Source organism: Manduca sexta, chromosome 10, assembly GCF_014839805.1.
Source record: "Manduca sexta isolate Smith_Timp_Sample1 chromosome 10, JHU_Msex_v1.0, whole genome shotgun sequence".
Classification (NCBI taxonomy): Eukaryota; Metazoa; Arthropoda; class Insecta; order Lepidoptera; family Sphingidae; genus Manduca; species Manduca sexta.
In genome coordinates, this window is record NC_051124.1 from 13,823,606 (window position 1) to 13,845,726 (window position 22,121).

General features: G+C 33.3%; 1 pseudogene; it reads right to left on the bottom strand.

Annotated features, from left to right (window-relative positions):
* Positions 1–430: 430 nt before the first annotated feature.
* Positions 431–22,121, bottom strand: part of LOC119188941 — a 92,725-nt pseudogene continuing 71,034 nt past the window's right edge.

The following is a 22,121-nucleotide window of genomic DNA, read 5'->3' on the forward strand; positions in this document are numbered from 1 at the left end:
TCATTTATATACTGATAACCACCTATGCAGTACGGCAGCACTGATTTTCATTTAGTAGCTCATGTGACGTACAGACATCATATATGTATACAGTTAAACTTAATAATAAAAACAGTGAAAACAGTAAGGTAAGGTAATTTTCGAAGTGAAAAAAATAAAAATACAAATTTCACGCCGTCTCGACGTCGAATCATTTTATTTGAATGATCACATTTGCACATTTTCGAAATAAATCTACTACATATAGTGTATATTGGCAATATTTTACGTTAAACATTCATAAATATCATATCAATTTAACAAACGAGTATTGATGTTGAAATATTTGATTATTATACTTATTTTCATAAAATTATCTATGAGCAATTAATTGTTCGAGAATATGAATATTTAAAATTTTAACTTTAATATCAGTGTAGTAAAAGCGGTTTTGAGTTAATTAAATTAATTGCAAAACAATACTAATTAGTGAAACTGGATAAACATTATAAGCTACAATATTATATTTATATCTGAAATCGTGTGTAAATCGAAATTACAAAAATATCAGGGAATTTTTAAGTATTTGTGATTTAATTTAGGAAACGAAGGAGGTATTAAATCAAATGACTACAGATATGTACATATATACCTTGCATCATATATCATAGGGTATCATAATAAGTTATAACTACAAGTAAATGATTGAAGTATGTTTTTGATAGCTTCTCGTAAGTCAAATATTTGATCTACAAACCTTGTGCGTTATGTTTAAATGTAAATTTTATTAAATTTATTAATATAAACAAAAAATTTTAATTATAAAATACTGTTTTTGCTAAAGTATTTTGATTAGCATTACAGACGAGATTATTATTCATTTTGCGTGAAAAAATGTGCTAGAGTCGGAATATAGTTTTTTTTATATAAAAGCACAGCTTAGTGATCCTCCTGCCCCTGATGGTAAGTAGAGGGGGGTCCAATAGAATGTCGACGAGAGGTAATAACCCCTCAAATTCACACACAGTCACAATTATGCCGGCCTGTTAGAACCGGATATACACAGGCCGATACCGAAACGCGACATACTTACGTGAGCCACTATGGCCTATGGTTATAGTTGTATAATTTCTTTGTAGTTTAAAAGAGCATGCTCAAAATAGGATTCAAATACATTATTAAGCTGATTTAAAAGTAACCAGGAAAGATACTTTCCCTCTAAAATTTTAAAACTTCAAGCGTTCTCAAAGCGCTGTAGTGAGGATATTTATAACAAATTCAAAGTTTACGTGACCTGAACACAAACTCTCTTAAACAGCTTTTCCTATTCATCTTTGCTTTATAAATAAACAAGGAATCTTTTTAAAAGAAAAAGGTTTTCGTTTAAATATAATGTGACTTAGGAGTTACGAGAGGCTGTCAAAATCATCCATCGCTAAGATGTTACGGGTATACATTCAGAAGAATAATATAATATTACCCACGGAAGCAGTAGACAAATATTTATAAAGGGTTTTTATAACATCGTTTAATAAATATTAAATTTGAAACATTTTGTTTGATAAATGGAATACGTTTGAAATATTAAGTACACAAGCGATTAATTCAACAATTGTAATATTTATTTTTAGATCGATTATGAATATTGAACTACGTTTTTGATTATATATGTTTATGAACTATATCGGTTCTTCCAATAAAAAACATTTCCAATCACCACAAATCCAGAATATTTAGCATTTAAAATGTATTATCATAATTATTTTTATTAACGCATTCCCAATGTACCACGAACATAATAGAAGTCGTATATTAAAGCAAAAAGCCTCCAAATTCGATTAACACAGATCTTTGGCAATTGCTTCCGTGAATACATAGTTTGGCCGATATTTAATTTGTAAGCGGATGCCATTGTTTAACCTGTTCCATCGGTGACGCCAGGGCAGAGTTCCAGTGCTGTAGGGCCCGCCCCCGGGCAAACATGTACGAGCCCAGGACAAATTTGCCCAGCAAGCGATCTGCAACAAATTACTGTTAAACAATCTGGCTCTCTGGAAAATTTTATCTAGGGTTGGCAGTTTTGATTGTGTTTTGACACATAATGAGGATAAAAAAAAGAACAGATAACTTAAATAAAAAATCTGATTGTGGTTAAAAAATGCTGGTAATGTATTTTGATGGTGGTTAAATAAAGATCTATATAGTACTGAAGGATATAATACCGACAGCTTCTACAGTACTCGTGCGTATATGAAGTACGTGTAATCTAAGTGGTAATATTTCCACATTATTTTCCACCCTCAAAATGGTATTATACTAACACATAAATGCAACAACTCCTCAAGGTTAAACTGAATCTCAATTCCTATACAAATTTAAAATTCGTATTCCTTGACGTGTACTTAACGTTTTCAAAGCAAAAACGCCAAGGTTTCAGAATCTACATTGATTAATCACTCGAAACACTTCCGGGAGTAAAATGTAAATTTTGTGACGGTTTCCACCTCGTTAGTGTAATGTTCTGTATTACTACTTAATTACATTTAGTGAAACGGTAATGAGGTGAGGCGAAATGTCATGACATCGGTGGATTTGACAAATTATTTATGAATTCATAAACATTTGTCAGTGAGTTATCAAATCAGTTTTGTTTGTCACATATTTAACTAGCTTTTGTTTGCGGCTTCGCTTGCGTGTGCGTCTTCCAGGAGAAAAGTCGCACTATATAATATTTTGCCGGGATATAGCTTATGTCGATTCCCGGAAATCCAAATATCTCTGTATCAAATTTTATCAAAATCAGTTTGGTAGGTTTTGTGTTTATAGCGTTCAGACACACAGACGTGGCAGGAAGACTTTGTTTTATACTATGTAAGGATAAATCCTTCGTGTGTACACTAACCCCCGTATTCATAAACGTTATTTATCTAAGGACGGAGCATTGCTGTGACAACAAGTCTGTTTTCCAGCTTTTTTATCTGACAGCCAGCTAGATTAAAGTTGTATCTCAATATTAGCCAATCACAACGGCCCTATGTCTACGTACTGCGAAGGCTGTTGTGCCGTCAGCACTGAGAAACAGACTTGTTATCACAGCAATGCTCCGTTCTTAGATAAATAACATCTACGGATAAGGGGATAAATATTTTATTATGTGTTTTCTAATATTTGCAGATAATGATACAACAACATCAGGTAAAGTGAAGTCTGTTTTAAGTTATAATTTCAATCCATTATTCCTTTTAGCGTTAAATTTTTATTGCGCTGTTTTCTTGTACAGTCTTTCAGAAATTACTTCGAAAACTTTTTGTTTATATGTAAAAAAATCCACGTAAACTTGTAATCCAATAGTCGAAATGCAAAGTAAGCTTGTTTGAAACTAAGTACTTATTCAACAAAACAGTCTAGACACCCTAACTTTCGAATGACGTGATAACTAGAATCTAGGACCTAAATTCTAGGTTATCTTCATAAAGTGTTGGTAATTCTTTGCAACTTTATAGATTATAGTACAGAATATTTATTTGACGAAGACACGCAAAACAAAACTTTATCTATTTCTATCTTTAGATCGGTTGACCCAGTTAATGCAACCGTTTCACAGATTTAATCCTAAGCTTAGAGAACTTGCTTCAGGCTTAATAGGAAATTATTGGGAATTTTATATTAGAGCTTAGATTTAATATGACTAGGAAGATAATTAATTATATAAATGCCCTGTTATTACGGGAAGTAAAAATATATCATGGTATTATGTTGCTGTGCTGTTCGGAACCGAACTGTGCTGCTCTGGACTGAACTATGGCGGCCGGAACTAAAATGTGACTCTAAAAATTAGGCAACTTTAATTCTATTATAATATGACCGTGTATTTCCTTCTATTTTTAGAATAATTTAGGCAAGTCAAAATGAAACGAAATTAATTAATTTTGAATATAAAAACCAAAGATTTATACATGACAGTCTTCTCGAATTTATGGTAAAAAAGCTATTTCGGCTAATCAGAAATTGTTCACGGTTAAATAATTTTATGCACCTAATGGTAAATGAATTGGCTTCTAGACTGACTGAACGAAGAGATGACCACCAATGGACGTAAAATAATTCCAATGCACCTAAGTGGAAATGCTTCTAGACAGACTGATTGAGACAATGACCACCAATGGACATAATTGTGATGGCTTCTTAACACAAACCTTTGGCATACACGGAGTGTGGTTGCAGCGCCTGTACAGTAACGCTGGTAGTGTGCAGCTCATCAGCTCGTAGCCTGAAGTGGAAGCATTCGGACACCAGGGCGCAACCCTCGTCAGAGACCTCGACAGCAGCCGTGCGCCTCGCACGCACTCCTCGACAAGCCCGCTCCTGAGTCACTCTCACTACCATCTCGCGCTTGTTTGATGATGGATCCAGCTGTTGAAAAAAATATGTTTTGAATATGTGGAAGGTTTTTACTTCTATTGATAGACATGACTAAATATTGACGCATATTCTATAGACACGAACGTCCATATAAACTATTTGTTCAAAGTCTGGAGTTCGAACTAAAGTTCGCTGCAGCGCTAAAACATCAATCGTCGTCTAACTAAACTTTAAACAGCTTTAAACAGAGTATAAGTATCATAGCAATACCGGATTGCAGTACACTTCAGTTGAACACAGTGAGAGTTCAGATCGGTGCTAGATCTAGTACGTAGTACATACATTTGAAATATATTTCGATTTGTTGCCGAATAGATGTTTGAAGAATGCAATCTGAGCTAATGTTATTGTTGTAATAAATAAAATACGATTTGTAATAATTATTAGTTAGTTATAATATGAAAAGACAGTTACAAAGGAAGAAGAAATTTTGACAGGCAATAGCATGAAGTTTGGTTCCACAAGGTTTATGTCTACATTCCAATATCCTCCCTTAGACATAATCCCATTTTTGAAGAACAATAATCAAGCTTCAGCTGCGGAGTGCCTTTGGTCAGTGCATCAGCGACCATCTCACTCGTTTGGACATACTTAATAACAATCTTCTTCAAACGCACTTTATCACGAACAAAGTGATGCCGTATGTCTATATGCTTGGTCCTGGAACGATAGTTGACTGTACCTGCAAGATTAATGGCACTTTGATTATCACACAATATAGTTATAGGTTCACTGACTAATTGTGGCCAAAATTCTTCTTGCATCTGTTTAAGCCACATTGCCTCTTGAGTGCAGCTTGAAAGAGACATATATTCAGCTTCGGTCGTAGACAGCGCTACCCTCGGTTGACGACGTGAGTTCCATGTGATTGCGGCACCTTGATGAATAAAAATATAGCCGGTACATGATCTTCGCTGTATTTCGTCGCTACACCAGTCTGCGTCGCAAAAACCATGTATTCCTTTATCATCTTTCTTATAGGTTAATGTATCATTCAATGTCAACTTCAAATATCGCAATATTCTTTTCAACGCCATCCAATGCTGCATCTTTGGCTTTGAATTAAATTTGCTGAGTGTATTTACAGAATAGGATATGTCAGGTCGTGTACTCTGTGATAGATATAACAGAGACCCAATAAGCTCCTGATATAGATGTGAATCCACAATTGAATCCCCATTCTCGTCATCGTTGCTAAACTTTGTTTTGGGATCAATTGGTGTTCTAACAGTTTTACAATTTGACATTCCATATTTACTCAATATATCCTCTATATACCTTTTCTGATCTACACATAAAATTCCATTATTTCTATCTCTATGTATATGCAAACCAAGACAATACTTCAGTTCACCCAAGTCTTTCATCTCAAACTTTGAAGATAAATGATTCTTGATATAATTTTTAGTCTCCAGGCGACTTGTTAACAAAATTATATCATCTACATAAACTGCTACGAAAGTTATATCTTCATTTCTTATTTTGTAGTAAATACAAGGATCAAGTAGTGATTGTTTCAGACCAATTTCTTTTAGAGTTTTATCTAATTTTTGGTTCCATTGTCTGCTGGCTTGCTTCAGTCCGTAAAGTGATTTTTTCAACAAACATACCTGTGTATTGTTTACTTCGAAGTTCGGAGGTTGAACCATGTATATATTTTCTTCTATATCACCCCTGTAGGAAGGTAGATACGGCATCCATTTGATCTATATCTAAATTATATTTCACTGCTAATGATAGCAGGTATCTCAAGGATGAGTATCTAATTACCGGTGAGTATACCTCATTGTAATCATATCCTTTTCTTTGGGAACAACCTTTAATTACCAATCTGGCTTTATACTTTGCTATTTCACCAATCTCATTCCTTTTTGTTTTGAAAACCCACTTACATGATATCGCTTTCTTTCCAGGTGGTAAATCACATAAAACCCAAGTGTTATTTTTCTCTAATGATTTGTATTCTTCTTCCATGGCCTTTTTCCATTGATTGGATTCTGGACTAGATAAGGCTTCATCCACTGTCAATGGATCTAAATTCGATGCCATACTTGCATATCTTGTTTCATCGTCTTCTTCATCCTCTTTATTATTATACCTTAAGCGTCCTGTCCTGGGCCTTAGATTTACAAATTTCTCTGGAGAATCAAATGAGCAATCGGTGCTTGGTTCATATGTTGGGTCATGATCCACCGAATTAAAACTTTCACACAAAATTGAATTAGAATCATCCTCAGTCGAGTTCGCGGGAGTGCCAGGGAGTCGGTGTGTTTTCAGTAATTTCAGCAGTCACATCTAATGGCACAGGTATTTGTAACGGAGTATTAGTCTTAAATTCAGGTGATAATACTTTGTTACCTTCCTGACCATCTTCAAAGAATATGACATTCCTGCTCTTGGTAACTCTCTGAGTATGCGGATCCATTAATCTATACCCTTTGGTATTTTCACAATACCCAAGAAATATCATTTCGGTGGATTTCGAATCCCACTTCAGCCTTTTCTCCTTCGGCACGTGCACCATGGCTTTACAGCCAAAAATTCTCAGATGAGAAATATTTGGTTTCAAACCTGTCAATTTCTCCAGTGGTGTCACATAGTTAAGGACGCGAGTCGGCGAACGGTTAATTACATGAGCAGCAGTCTCCATCGCTTCTGCCCAAAACTTTTTAGATAATCCAGCATCCTCCAGCATATATTTGGCACGCTCGACCAGTGTGCGGTTCATTCGTTCCGCCAGCCCATTCTGTTCCGGTGTATACGGTGCTGTAGTCTGATGCTTGATACCATAGCCTGATAAAAATTTTGGCATTTCATTATTCATGTATTCTAAACCATTATCAGTTCTAAGAACTTTTATTTTACAATCTAACTGATTTTCCATTTCTGTTTTGTATACTTTAAAACCTCTGATATATTTGTTTTATTTTTCAGAAAGTAAACATTCACCTTTCTTGAAAAATCATCAATGAAAGTTATACAATATCTAGCTCCACCCATAGAAGGAACTTCCATAGGTCCACACAAATCTGAATGTACAATTTGCAGTGCCTTAGTTGCCCTTGAACCGGCATTACAGAAAGGAAATTTGGTTTGCTTACCTTTCACACAGGGAATACAATTTTATTTATGTCTTTGTTATCTAATAACTTCACCCCTTCAGTACATAATGGCAATCTCTTAACATCATTATAATTTAAATGTCCCATTCTTCTATGCCAAGTATTCAAATTATTTTCTTCAGAGCTTGCAACAAATGCATTACCATCATATGTATTCAATTTATACATGTTGTTTACAAGCTTGGCAGTAGCAACTAACTTCTGTTGTTTACTGAATATTTCACAGCCAGTTTTGTTAAATATAACCTTACAACCATTATTTACCAGCTGACTTACCGACAACAAATTAGTATTTAATTGGGGGACATACAAAATGTCTTTGACCTGTACACGGTTAATGTTACCATCTTTACTCTCGAGTTCCAGATCAACACTACCCATATACTGTACAGTGATCGATGCATTATTGGCTACCGTTATACGTTGTATCGGAGGTGCCCGGATATTATACATTCCAACAGAGACATTTGTCATGTGCAGCGATGCACCAGAGTCCACAAACCAAGTTGTTTTGCTTATTTTATCTTGAGTTGCAGAAAATACGGCTGCAAAACCTTTCTCATCATTACTTTTCCTTTTTTCTCGTTTACAGAATTTACTGATATGACCATATTGATTACAGTTATAGCAACGGGGACCAGGCGATTTGGTACTTTTCGAAGTCTTGGAGATATATTTATTTTGCGTTGTGTAAAGAACTGATACGTTAGTATCCTTTACTTCTTGAAGTAACTTTGTTTTGATAGAATCAGTGTTTATCTTTACACCCGAGCTCTCAAGCCCCATGATCATAGGTTTGTATTTCTCTGGCAAACCCGCCAACATTAAAGTACCCAGCCATTCGTCATCTACGCTAAAACCAATATTTCGTAACTTGTGTGCGGTGGTTACTATTTTATTTACGTACTCTTCTATACTTGCACAACTTTCTAAAGTCGTATTCACCAAGTCTCGGAGTAACCCAACTTTTCGTGTCAAACCTGAATCCTCAAATGCATTTTGTAAATTTTGCCATACCTCTTTAGCCGTCGTCGCATTTTGCACGTGGATATAATTGCGGAGCATTTTTCGGTAGGTTCTATACAATCCCACAAGTCTTCGTGCTGCAAATACGTTTGTACTGCAAATTTCCACGTATTATAATTTTCTCGTCCCAACAGCTTGTCTATATGCACATGATACAAAGACGTAGCCATTTTGTTACAAAATTTTATTTGTAACACCTAAAAATCAGAAAATTTATCGCGGACTAACTTTACGGATTATTACCGGAATCACTATTATTATTATATTACTTTATGAGACATTCTGGGCCCATAACCTGTTGTAATAAATAAAATACGATTTGTAATAATTATTAGTTAGTTATAATATGAAAAGACAGTTACAAAGGAAGAAGAAATTTTGACAGGCAATAGCATGAAGTTTGGTTCCACAAGGTTTATGTCTACATTCCAATAGTTATTACTTAATTCGAGAGGGTAGTGACCGACCTGGTTATAGAAACCAGGTCTTCAAGTTCACAGTGAATGTTCTGCCACTAGGTCAAACAATTTCCAACATCATTGCGAACACTTCGAAATAATTATTTAATTTATTATTCCAGAGATCACGAGTAAAACAATTAGCAACACGTTCACCCCTGACCTAGTTCACCTTTTCTCTTCTGCGAATTTATTTTGTTTACAGATTTTTACGCTTCACGCATTTTAATTATTTAAAGCACTCTACATTAATTGTTCTTCTTTTCTTTTACATTGTTTCGTATTTCTACCTTTATAATAGTATTTAATATGCAAATAATCCTGCCCACATATTAAAATAAGCATTATGTAGTAAGTGTTAAGGGCTATAATTTTAGGTTAAACAACAAAAAGCTATATCAGAAAGCAAACCAATTATAGCACAATATGTTTCACACAAAAGTCTTTTTAGTTTCATGCGTCGCTCGCTCATGGAAACTGTAGTAAAGTTTTTATAGAATGGATTGATAATGAGAATAAAGATAATAAGTGATCTTCACCATTATATAAGGACTTACAATATATCGCATAAAGCAATATCAATTATTGCCAGCAATAATCGTACGCAATTATTGCTTAAAAAGTCGCCTTTGAAAATGTGCGAAGGCTAGACAATGCTCGCAGTGAAGTATAGTCTTGTCAGTTACTCAAAAGACGATTATTGCTAACAATAAAAATTATGCTACAACACGTCTAAATGAGGCTTAAGAATTATAAATGGGCTCTTGGCCTAAAGGAACGGAATAGGTATTAGGTAAGGGTAGGAAACATTTGGGCCTCCGGAAATAAAAATTGCGATTTGCATTAAGATGTTTATTGTAATTGTAGCTTTCATTTCATATCCTTTCATAATATTTACCGAATCTTTTTGTTTTACCACGTATAAATTTATTTTTTGAGGATGAAAAGATGATTTTGAAAGTATAAGAAATAGATTTTCACTGCCTTGTTTATAATAGGAAAATAAAATGTTTTAGGCTATCTGGAATGTTCTAGATATATGTCCTAAATACTACTCTTGAGACAGATTTCCAGTAAACCTAAGAAAATCTAGAAAGTTAATTACTTAGCAAAATTACGTTAGAGATTTATTCACATTTTTTTTTTTAGTTTGTATAGGAATTTCGCTAGAACTCAAGTATATATATTTGCTGAGATCTTTCTTTAGCTCTGCATGATAAATTATCTTATAATGAAAATGGATTTCGCGGTTTCAAACGTTAGTATCTGTGTTTAGTTTTAACAAGTGTGAACTGCTCATTCATTGTCCATTTGAGTATAGTAGCGTAAAATCTGTTAATTAGAACAAGCGAAATTATTATGCGTCACTTAATTAATGAGTGTAAGTCTGGAATGTGGTTACCAGATTGTAAAATTAATTGTCCATTTGAGTATTATAGAGTATAATTACAACGAGCGAAACTGTTAAGTGTCACTTAATTAATGAGTAAGAGTCCGCAATATGGTACCAGATTGTAAAATTCATTGTCCATTTGAATATTATAGAGTATAATTAGAACGAGCGAAACTGTTAAGTGTGACTTAATTAATGAGTGTACGTCCGCAATATGGTACTAGATTGTAAAATTCATTGTCCATTTGAGTATTATAGAGTAAAATTAGAACGAGCGAAACTGTTAAGTGTCAATTAATTAATGAGCGTAAGTCTGGAATATGGTTACCAGATTGTAAAATAGTTTTAGACGCCGGACGAAAGTGAAATGCTTTAATTAATTTCCACAAACAAGGTGAAACTCATTTAAAATTCAAATCAAATCCGCACCCTTAGAAAACCGTTTTATTTAACCTGTGACCTGTTGGTGTAGTCTACGGAGAATTGCGTTCCTTTACATTCATGTCAAAGATAGACCAAGTCCTTAATAATGAAACAATATTATTAAAACTAAAGTATCCAAGCTTACATAATTTAATTACAATTTTCACACACATCATCCATTTCTCCCCGAAGGGATATGCAGAGGCGCAACCACTTTTTACTAAGTGTGTTCCGTCCCATGATGTGACAGGGGGCGAGCCTATTGCCATATCAGGCACAAATTCGAGACTCCAAGCTGACACTGAGCAGAAAATCTCAAATATCACTTTTCCCGACTCGGGATTCGAATCCAGGACCTCAGGGCACTGCCGTATCTCGCATGCAGTATAACTATACCACCGAGAGAGTCATAGTATTAGCAATTTATGCAGTCAAAATGTTGTTCTTACCTTTAATCCACGAGATTCTATCACGGTTACAGTGAGTCGATGTAAGTTTTCATTGTACAGCAACGACACCAGTATTTCGCCCAAGTCTGATGTTGGTTCTTGAAGATCCTGTGAAATTGTCAGATTGATAATAATACGTACTAAAACATACGCTAATTGTCTATTAAGATTCAATTTATACAATACTAGCTGTGACTGCAACCTCGTCCGCGTAAAAAACAATGTGACACAAAATTTTTCCCGTGTAAATCCCGACCCACAAGATTTTTTACAACCACACGACTTCTTCAACAGTAATCGTTATATTTCAGTAAATTCACATAAAACTGTAACGTACTATTAACCTAAACTGTCCTCAAGAATTGCACTATCTTTAAGTAAAAACGGTACAAAAATCCGTTTAGTAGATTTCGAGAAAATGGATCACATACAGACAGACAGTTTTTGGGGACTTTGATAATATGTATAGATTACCTTTTCAATGTCAAGCTTGTACAGCTGCGGTTCTTCGTCTGGAGCTACTCCTTCCAATTCAGTTAGTGGTAGAATGATGTGGCCGATCAGTTGTTTACCCTTGCCCACTCGTCCCACATCCACCACCGACAGTTTCAGGGTTAGGCTTTCGATTTTACCAGGTGGGATCTGCAATAAAATTGCCGTTATGATACTGTATTGTTAATTTCGACAGCTGCAATTATCACTACTCTAACTTGAAAACTTTGCAGGAGAGACGTTTAAAGGGAAAATAATATATATACATGTGATACTAGAGCTTTCTTAGTGAGGGTTTTGTGTAATTCAAGAATTCTTAATTTTATACCAAAAAAAAAAGAGTTTTTGTAAGCTTATAAAAGATAAAGAAATAACAATTTTGCATTCTGACGGAAATTATCCAGAAATTGATTTAGCGTAGTGTTAATTGCTGGTATCGATTTGGCCAAGGTGCGTTTACGGTAACTTCCAAAGAAAACCATAATATTATAATAATAATATCAGCCCTGTATTTTATATTGTCCCACTGCTGGGCAAGGACCTCTTCTACTATCGAGCGGGATTAGGCCTTGTTCCACCACGCTGGCCTAGTGCGGATTGGCAGACTTCACATACCCTTAAAATTCTTGGAGAATTTCTAAGGTATGCAGGTTTCCTTTACCGTTAAAACAAGCGATGATTCACAAAGTAAACCCTGAACTATAGAAGGTCAGAGAGTTGTTTTAAAAATTTAATTGTTAATAAAACAAAATAGTTTAATGTTTTAAAATTGTCAGTATGCCATAAAATATCATAATTCTGAAATCTAAAGTATAAAATAAATTTTACCTTTATAATATTCTACAAGAATTTAAAAGGTGGTCAAAAAAATTCTATTACGGAAAGAACCTGTCTTGGAACGTCTAAACCTTAATACCGTGGAAGTCTTAATATGAAAGGCGTTGAAAGGCATCATTTTCCTTTTACTAAAAAACGTTTTCTATTTGCTAAATGAAATAACCTCGTCTATAGGTTAACGTTGTAGCCGGTTAAGTAAAAATAATCCGCAGCGAACACGACAGTAACTCCAAAGCTAAAAATAGACAATATTACTCTTATGTTAACTAAAGAAATTCAAAGTTTTAGAGCATAAGTTTGTGTTAGTTTATGTACTTCTGCGGATCTTAACTCGCTTGTACGAGATCACGGGGTCTCCACTTGGGATTTTAAAGTTTGCGTGAAAATCTTGCAGTAAAGATAAAATATGATTATTAGAATCGCAGAGGGTTTCTTGAATTTCAAGTTTGTTAGTTGTGATATGTAAGCAGAGCTGGACAAAATACATGCATTGCTTTAATTAATATGTGAAATATAAATTATTTATAAATCGTGTATTTGCAATTTATAATAAAAAATAAAGTTTATTAACTATTTCTATTTAAAGTATAAATTACAAAATATTCAGGTGTTAGGTAATGCTAATAGAATAGAACTAAACCAGCTACGCCCATCAGTAACAGAATAATTTCTTTTCACCAACACTAGATAGCAAATATGTATTTGTATTTTAATGACTTCCTAAAAATGTAATTTGCAATTGCTATTTCAAATACCCGACGCTAAGGTAATTTATAGTTAATGGTAACATCTTACTGCTCAACTTTAAACTGCTCGGATTCATGTTTCTCTAATTAAACACAAAATCTATATTTGCTTATAATTAATAGATTATAACCTATTGGATTATGTTCGTATAAATAATATTCTGTTGACTATTCTCGTCCGTTCACTTTGATCTTTGATAGCGCGATATTAAAACGATGATATTCCAAATTATGTTTTGATTAATTTGAATATGGAATTTTATAATAAAATTAAAATATAAGACTGCTCAAATTATTTAAATATTTGAATATCTGTAATAAGTTAAGTAGTTTGAGTAATAAATATTTTAAAACTCAAATATTTTACATAATATTATTATTATGTTCTCTCATTCTGCTTGTATCAAGTTTTCTGATATTGCAAATACCCCTGATTTGTTTTAGTTACAAAATGAAGTTAAACTAATTCAATTTATTTATTTTGACAATCTTTAAATATTTACACCAGACCTTGTTTTGTTTTAAAAACATCTAAAAATAATAATCCGATAAAATATCAGTTCTATCAAAGGAAAATAATACTCTCAACTCGATCTTTAGAAGTACACGTTGCAAGGACTTCGTTGTTAGCGTTAGAATATAAATCTTTTAATAAATAAACAGAAATTTTGAATATATTTTAATTATCAGTCTCTATCAATCTGCTTTCGGTCATGTTAAAAGCCATCAGTAAACAAGAGCAGCTGAAAGCAAAGTTCATTAGAGTAATTAAATCTTTGACCACTGCGTTCAACGGTTCAAAGCTTTTAATCAATTTTCAATAGTCCATATAATAGTGATGTGGTTTTTTGAATGAAATACAAGTGATTTGAGTGTACAGGTCGGGAAGTTGTATATATAGCATGCTTTTGCTCGCGGCTTTGCCCGCGTGAAGGAGTTTTCCGGGATAAAAGTCCCGCTAAAAAAGGATCCGATTTAATTTATTAATGGCTTACCATTTTGGTCATAGTGGCTTCTATGTATATCAACCATATATGTTGTCTCGGACTTTTATTTAGAACTATTTAAGACAAACAATCCTATATTACATCATCTTTGTCTAACTCCAACGGTTTAGGCAGCGTACGCCAAGATAACAATTTTATTCCGACTTACTTGATATGTATCGTTATAATATGACCAAATTACACAAAATCATTATATATTGTAGCTTATGTGTTATTACAATGTATAACCAATATTACTGTAAAGTTTTATCCAAATCCGTTCAGTAGTTTTTTTCGTGAAAGAGGAACAAACATACATACATACATCTTGCCAAACTTTCGCATTTATAATATAAGTAGGATTATGAGTTAGTTCCTACACTTCGTATAAGTAATGGTGATGAAAACATCGCAAGGAAAGTTACTTACCTAAGAAATCTACATTAGAAAAGTGTTTGAAGGTATTTCCTAAGCCTGTCAAGCCGCACTAGGCCAGCGTTATGGTCAAGGACTCTCAGTAGCAAAGGAGCCCCGAGCCAACAGTGGGACAATATTTAGTACAGTAGTAGTATAGGTATTATTATTATTTGGATAGACATGAACGCTTATTTTATAGTTTTTGTAGATAAGAAATATTTTAAATGTTTCTTTTTTGTGTGAATTGTGTTTATGGATAAAACTAAGCGCTTAAAGAAATAAGTCATTCAATATTAACTGTGTAGGTACTACAGTAAAATAACCTGATGAATTCGAAGAAACTTTCTAAATTACAAAGTTCAATAAAATAAGCGAACTAAAATGTGAGCAATTCAATTGAGTTGAAAGGAAAAATCTAAATTTATTTTGTACGAAATCACTTCATCATGTGTTATGAGAAAAAGTAGTTCGAAGTTTCAAATGCTTTTATGATATCGCGTTATTTTTTCTTTTTTAAGTTAAGGTTGTTTTTTTTTTTGTATTGTCATTTTGTTTTTAATATTTACTTACCTGATAAACAAATGTTTCGTCAAAGAATGGATTGCACGTTTTCTTCTTTTGTTTCGTCTGTAGCACTCTCCGTTCGTCGGGCATCAGTTGTATTCTGTTAAATTAACATCTCCATTAGTTAAATGTCTTTTGGATTACAGTAATTTATAGGCTATTCTTAATATGTAAAGTTTTATAGGAAACAATTTTTATACAAAATACTGTTGTAAGACCTCGATATTACCAACACTGAACCACAGTACTCAATATTTAAGGTAGAAAGTAGTCCAAAACAGATCGATTTCAATTCTTGAATTTAAAGCAATATAAATTGAGGACGTAATCCAAAGACCATATTTATTCTCAATGTAAAAATTAACAATATAATAACAACTGTAAACGACTTAACGACGTTGTGAATAATTTGTGTAAAAAATGTATGTAATTAATTAAACGCTAAGTACTTACTTGATGTAGGGATCGCAAGCGTTGGCAAGCGCTGGAGTGCGAGAGGGCAGATGTTTCGCCTTTATTATATGCACTTGTAGCCTTTCGGTTCCAGCCTCGTACTTCAACGTGAACCACACTCGGCCCTTGGGAAATTCAAATGAAAGCTTATTACGTACACGTCATGGTGCGATTTTGCGCCGATTCATTTGTTAAAACTGTTGTTTTTTAATTAGTTAATTTCGCTTTTTATATACAAATGTTTTCGTAAATTAATTATCTAGTTGTTTAGTTTAAATAAGACATATTACGTACGCGTCACTAAAAAGTGGCCTTATTTTTTTTCTCTCATGTTTTAATGTGGTATGAGGAATAAGCCGCTATAGAATGTTTTGTTTATACATATACATATGTATGTATGGCCGACAAAGGCTAAGACCTCGTTACTTGATACAACGCCTAGGTCCTCGCTACTTGATAGCTTAATATTTCCATAAAAGGAATAAATCTGGTGCTCAAATTATTTTTGTAATTGTTCGCGGCTTGGTCAGCGTAAAAACGATTTTCCGGGATAAAGTACCACTTTATACATATAAGAAGTAGCCTATAAGATTCGGGGGTAAAAAGAAAGCGGTAATCTCAGAAACTACTAAAACGTTTCTGAGATTACCGCTTTCAAACCCAAACTCTTCAGCTTTATATATTAGTGTAGCTGAAGATCGTAGCGCCAATATCGTGGATTTATACAAGTAACTCAAAGTAGATACAATTTCTATTGTAAGAAATCTATCGATTTTCACCAGGTGTTTCACATAAATCTAGCATTGCAGCAAATGTCTGGGCCTTAATCTTTTGAGCTGGCTCAGGTGTAAATATTTTTTAGCACGTGTTAGCAATAAATTCGCATCTGAAATATTGAAGTGTATATCAAATTCGATACCTAGTGTTGCAAATAAAATAATCCAGTTGGTGATAAATAAAAATGTAGATACATTCCTGCGCTCAGGTAAAAAGTATTTCCCGTGGGAGTTATGGATGTTCGGAACAGTGCTTTGACCTGCAAAAACGTGTCTAGGTATTTCGTAAAACCTGTTTTTCTGTTACAATGAAACAAGCGACAAACATTTTTCCCATCGAAAATTTTAGCAGCTACTGTTATTTTTTAGTAAATTTTCTGTTTATAGTTAAGAGGCCATTATATAATTATTTAATTTCAAATTTAGAAACTAGTTTAAGGCGATACCTCAAGGTCCATTTTCATACATTTTGTTTCGCCTTTAATCTGGGTAACTAAACAAGTATTGGCAAGTAAAGAATTTAAATTCATTCAGAGGTCACTTTGTCATGCCTGTGTATAAAGATATTACTAAAGTTACTATTAACTTGTAACAGCCTTATTGCTATGTAAGCGTAATGTATACAGAGTGTAGTCGGTCGGGAGAGTGGAGAGTGTAACGTGGAGTGCGGTACTGTGTACACGTGTATAATTAAATATGTAAAATGTGTTTCCTGTAATAAACTTTTATTCATATATAACTATATTATTGTGGGACAATCACATGATCCCTTAATAGATTACCCCCTTACATTGGTGACCCCCTTACAAAATATTGTTCTGCAATTTTATAAGTCTACTGCCAGCAAATATTTTAAATGTTAATTTAAATTTGTTACGTGCATTAAATGTAAGATTTTGTAAGAATTCGAAATAAAACTGATCTTGTACAGGTTCAAGCAATTCTTTTCGTAGATATATTTCGTTTCGCAATACGACGTTGTCACTTTGATAAAGATATGCAGAAAAATATTTTAACAATTCGCTTAAATTGATGCCGTCTCGAAAAATTATTCAAATATTAATATTCTTGCTACAGTTTTATTTTATAGTAAAGATAAAAATAGTGGAATAAAATGCGTAAATGTCAGCTGTCATGTTATATCGTTTAACCTTTTGTCTACGTTTAAGTAGAATATTATCGTTCTATCAACTAAAGCATGTTAAGAAATGCAAATTCTTAATAATATTTGCGTCAATTTTGGCATTAGTAAATAATGAATTTATAATAATCTTTGAGAATCATTAACTACACGCCAATAATAATTCAATAAATAGCATTATAATAGTTATGGCAACTGATTGTGACCACTGCCAAATCCAATTTAGGAATCAGAGAGAAAAAATGTTTGTACATTTATTTCCTAAGTAATAATATCAAAAGCTATAAGTTGACTATCGCAGACAATGCACAAAATTTTCAATAGCTATTGTGTGTCGAAATGTATTTTGACGCAGATTTAAAACAATGGATACTGTTGTTGAGCAATTGAATAATTTTCACGGAATAATGAACTTTATCGCAACCCCCGCGAAGTTTTGTTTTCGAGGGTTAGGATTGTTTTTATAAGATTTTCACTGACGTTGACTTTGCAAATTCGCTTTGTTTAGAGTGTTGGAAGTTGTGTACAGTTGTTTGAGGGTCATATTCGCAAGTTTTATCGAAAGGGTATATATTTATAGAGAAAAGGTTAGATCTTCGCGTTTCAATATATGTTTTGTGCTTTTGTAATTTGGTACTTATGACTGCTGTCATAAGTACCAAAAATTCATATTTTAAGCACTTAATTCTCCACTTGATGTATTGGTATGATATAGTAATCGTGTGGCTTGAAGTTCCAAATCCCAGGCTCAGAAACCAAAGTCTGTGCGGGTTTTCGTTTCGAAATAGACATCAAAGGGAATAGGAATTGAAATTCGGGACATATTTGGCGACAAGAATTTTGAAGGTACCTATATGAAGTCTGCTAATGCTCCAAACAGCATGGTGCACTAATATAGGACGTGTAATAAAACCAGCCCGAATTTTAAAATGTCCTGCGTCGCACGAATTTTCTCTGGTAGGTACTGTGTGTGAGAGCTCTATTTTTTTTAATTTATTTATCATTATTAATCAAGTAACATATAATCATTAGGGTTTAGTAAAACAATACTTATATCTATAAGATAGCTTCCTCGTACTTTGAAAGGGAGAGCAAGGAACCGACTGCTAACCTTCGTTAGTTGGGTAATCCTTAATCTGAGAGCCAGTCGATTGGATTAGACTGCTTGGTTTCAGACGCTGATTTTCCTTCTTAATAATAGAAGAGGTTCATGCCACGCAGCAGGACATTACTAAATACAGTGCTGGTTTCAATATGAAAGAGATACACTCCCCAGATCCAGGGCCGGCCTTAGATATTGGGACGCCTTGTGCGAAATATTTTTGGCGCCTATTTTCATAGCGACCTTTTATTAGGTCCCACTCTAAAAATGCTAAGGGCGCCGCAGGCATCTAGAATATTTCCCCACCAAGGATAAAATGGTGCCCCATGACTCTTCACGCCTGGAACAGCTACTCTGTTCACCCTATGAACGGGCAGGATTTGTCATAATCATATGTTTAGGGGAATGAAATAAGTTTAGTGAATTTGTAAAAGACACACATTAGTTTACATTGCTTTCAACTTCTGTTTAACACTGTTAAGTATATGCTTTTTGCATTACATTAACATGTTCCTTTTTGAAAGCTCTTAAGACTCATTTTATACTAATGAAGTCAGCATTCAGATGTTCTTTACATAAATTGTTCTCGAGTGCATCAATTTAAACATAAATAAGTTTAAAATATGAAATTATACCGTTCGTGAATTTCGTATGTAGCGTGTTATATTCAAATTAAATTTTGTGCAATGTCATGACATTCACGTCAAATATTTTTAGATTTTAACGCCTGTTGGTAGCGAAATTTAATCTTAACCCATCACGTGTGAATTGGGATAATCGGAACATGAGGCCGTATGGAGACAAAAATTATATTGTGAAATTGCGTAGCGTGTGTTCATCAGTTTATAATTTAAATGTTTTTTAATTCAATAAAGTAATTAATGGGTCAATTTATGTGTATTAAAAAAATCTGTTCCGAAACAATCTCATGTTCTTATTCACCCCTTTTATAGGATCCAAAATAATTTTGTATATTTCAGTAACGAAAAATGAAGCTTAACAAAATCCTTGCCCCCTTAAACCAATTGTATCCAAAAAGACTAGTTTCTCAATTTGTACGTTTTACCAATTTTTAACCAATTACTCTGATATTTATGAGCCAATTTCCTTTTTCCTATTCTCGTTCCTCCTCTTTATTATGACGTCATAGTTCCTGTGCCAGTGTGGGTGTACACAGGCGAGGGTAATCACTCATCATTACCCTACCACCCACTCGCTGGCTTTACATTACTTTTAAAACTGCAGACATAAAAACAACACTGCAGTGAAGCGAAAGTTGTAAAAGAAGAACTGTAAACATCTGATAGAATCTTTACAGCCGCCTATTTTTAAGTGTATTTTTTACTTCGTGCCACTTTGTAAGAACGTTAATAAGAGTTGTAAAGTTGGGCTTAGGGATATCGTAAACTCATTTTTTATAAAATAGGTATACTTTTCGACTATGAAAATGAAGTGGCTTTAAAAATAAAAAAAATAAAATGGTTTATTCATCACGTAGGCGGACATAGTTGCATTTATGATAAGTCAAGGTACATGAGCATAATTAATTATTATTTAAATTAAGTCGCTTATATAACTACATATATTTTATACTGGACATGAAAAAGTACAGAGTAAACAAAGAAGCCAGTTCACGCTGACAGGAAAAAATAAATAAAAAAACAATGTAAATCTTAATTATTTTTCTATAGGCAACGAAATATAATTGTTATATGAATTATCCAATCTTATAAAATACCACATACTTTATACACTTGATCGTGTACTGCTTTGTTGATATCTATATTATATGCTTCATGGCACATATCTGTTACACCTGACAAATCTATTGCTTCAACTATATATATTATTTACATTGCTTTTAAAATGTCTTCTTTTATTTTAAAGTATTTGTGAGTAGTAGTCCTGAATTCCCTACTGTGTAATAACACAACGTCGAGCTTCGAAAGGTCACATTTACACAACTGCCTTCAAACATGTTGCAGTAAGAAAACAATACTTTATTTTTTAGCTCCACATTCAACTTGGAAAATTCAGTTCAGGCCTTATTTAAAAATATTGCAATGAATTTAGTCACTTTAGATTTATTTTAATACTTTATTTATTAATAAAAATAATAAATATAAGAAATACAGGAGTTATGACAAGAAAATATGATTTCAAGTTATTCATAATAACTAGTAGTCGTCCAGTGGTCGATATTCGACAGTGAAATCTTTCAAGTATTACATAAGCAGAATTTTAGAATGTTTTAATGCCCCCATGTCCATTGTCAGCAAAAGTTAACAAAATTCTTACTCCTCTCTCCCATGCTTACATAAGCATAAGATGGTATAATGTTTTTAAAATCTTTTTTTTAATTTCATTATTTTTATTTAATATTATATAATTGCCGTACAGACATTTGTAAGACCCGCGTCCCCTATGTCATCGAAAATAAGCAAACTATAGCCTCTCCTCATCCTACTGTAGTGTTCATGTCTTAAACGACCCCGAATTTAATAAATTTCTAACACATACATATTTCTTTTGCATTCCTTTTATACACAATTTTGTTTGTAAACGTGATGTAATAGTTAGTATTTCCCCTTCTAAATGAAATGCAAAGCTTTAAACGGCGAAAGTCGGTAATCAAGTCTCATAAATATTCATCACGACTAATAAACTCTTACTCGTCGGAGCTTACAATACTGTTGGCACGGCCTCTTTTATATATAAATAGCTGTTTTTCATGGTGCAGCGTTTAAAAATAAATTTCTTGTACATTTTTGTGTACAAAAGTAATGGAATAGTGATTATAAAATCGTTGATTAAAAATAACTTGATTTTTTAAATATTCGGGATTTAAAATTATTAGAATATCTTTCTAATTGTAGTCACTTTTTCCTCGTTTTAGTACCTCATAATTTAAGAAAAGTTTCGTGAAAATGAAGCCAACAGTCATTAAACATAATGTAATAATAATTTACTAAATTATTTAAATCAGATTATATCGGACAGTTGTAAAAATATTCGTATAATTTTCACAGAAATTTCTAGTTACGCGAAATGGCGCAACAATTAAGATTGCAAGAGTTATCTGATTTCAAAAAACTCGAACACAAATTGCGAATAAAGTTCAACTAACAGTGAAGCAATAAATTCTGGTAGTAAATTGCAAATGCACTTACCACGTGTCCTTCAGGCCACATAAGATCTTCATCAAGACAGTCAGTTTTATACAGCGCCGGGTCCAAAACGCCAAGGTCTGCCGTGTTTGCTGCAAACAAATAAAACAGTTAGAAACCTTTTATAGACAATAAATCCCGTTATCCATTGGCTTTTGGATATTGTTA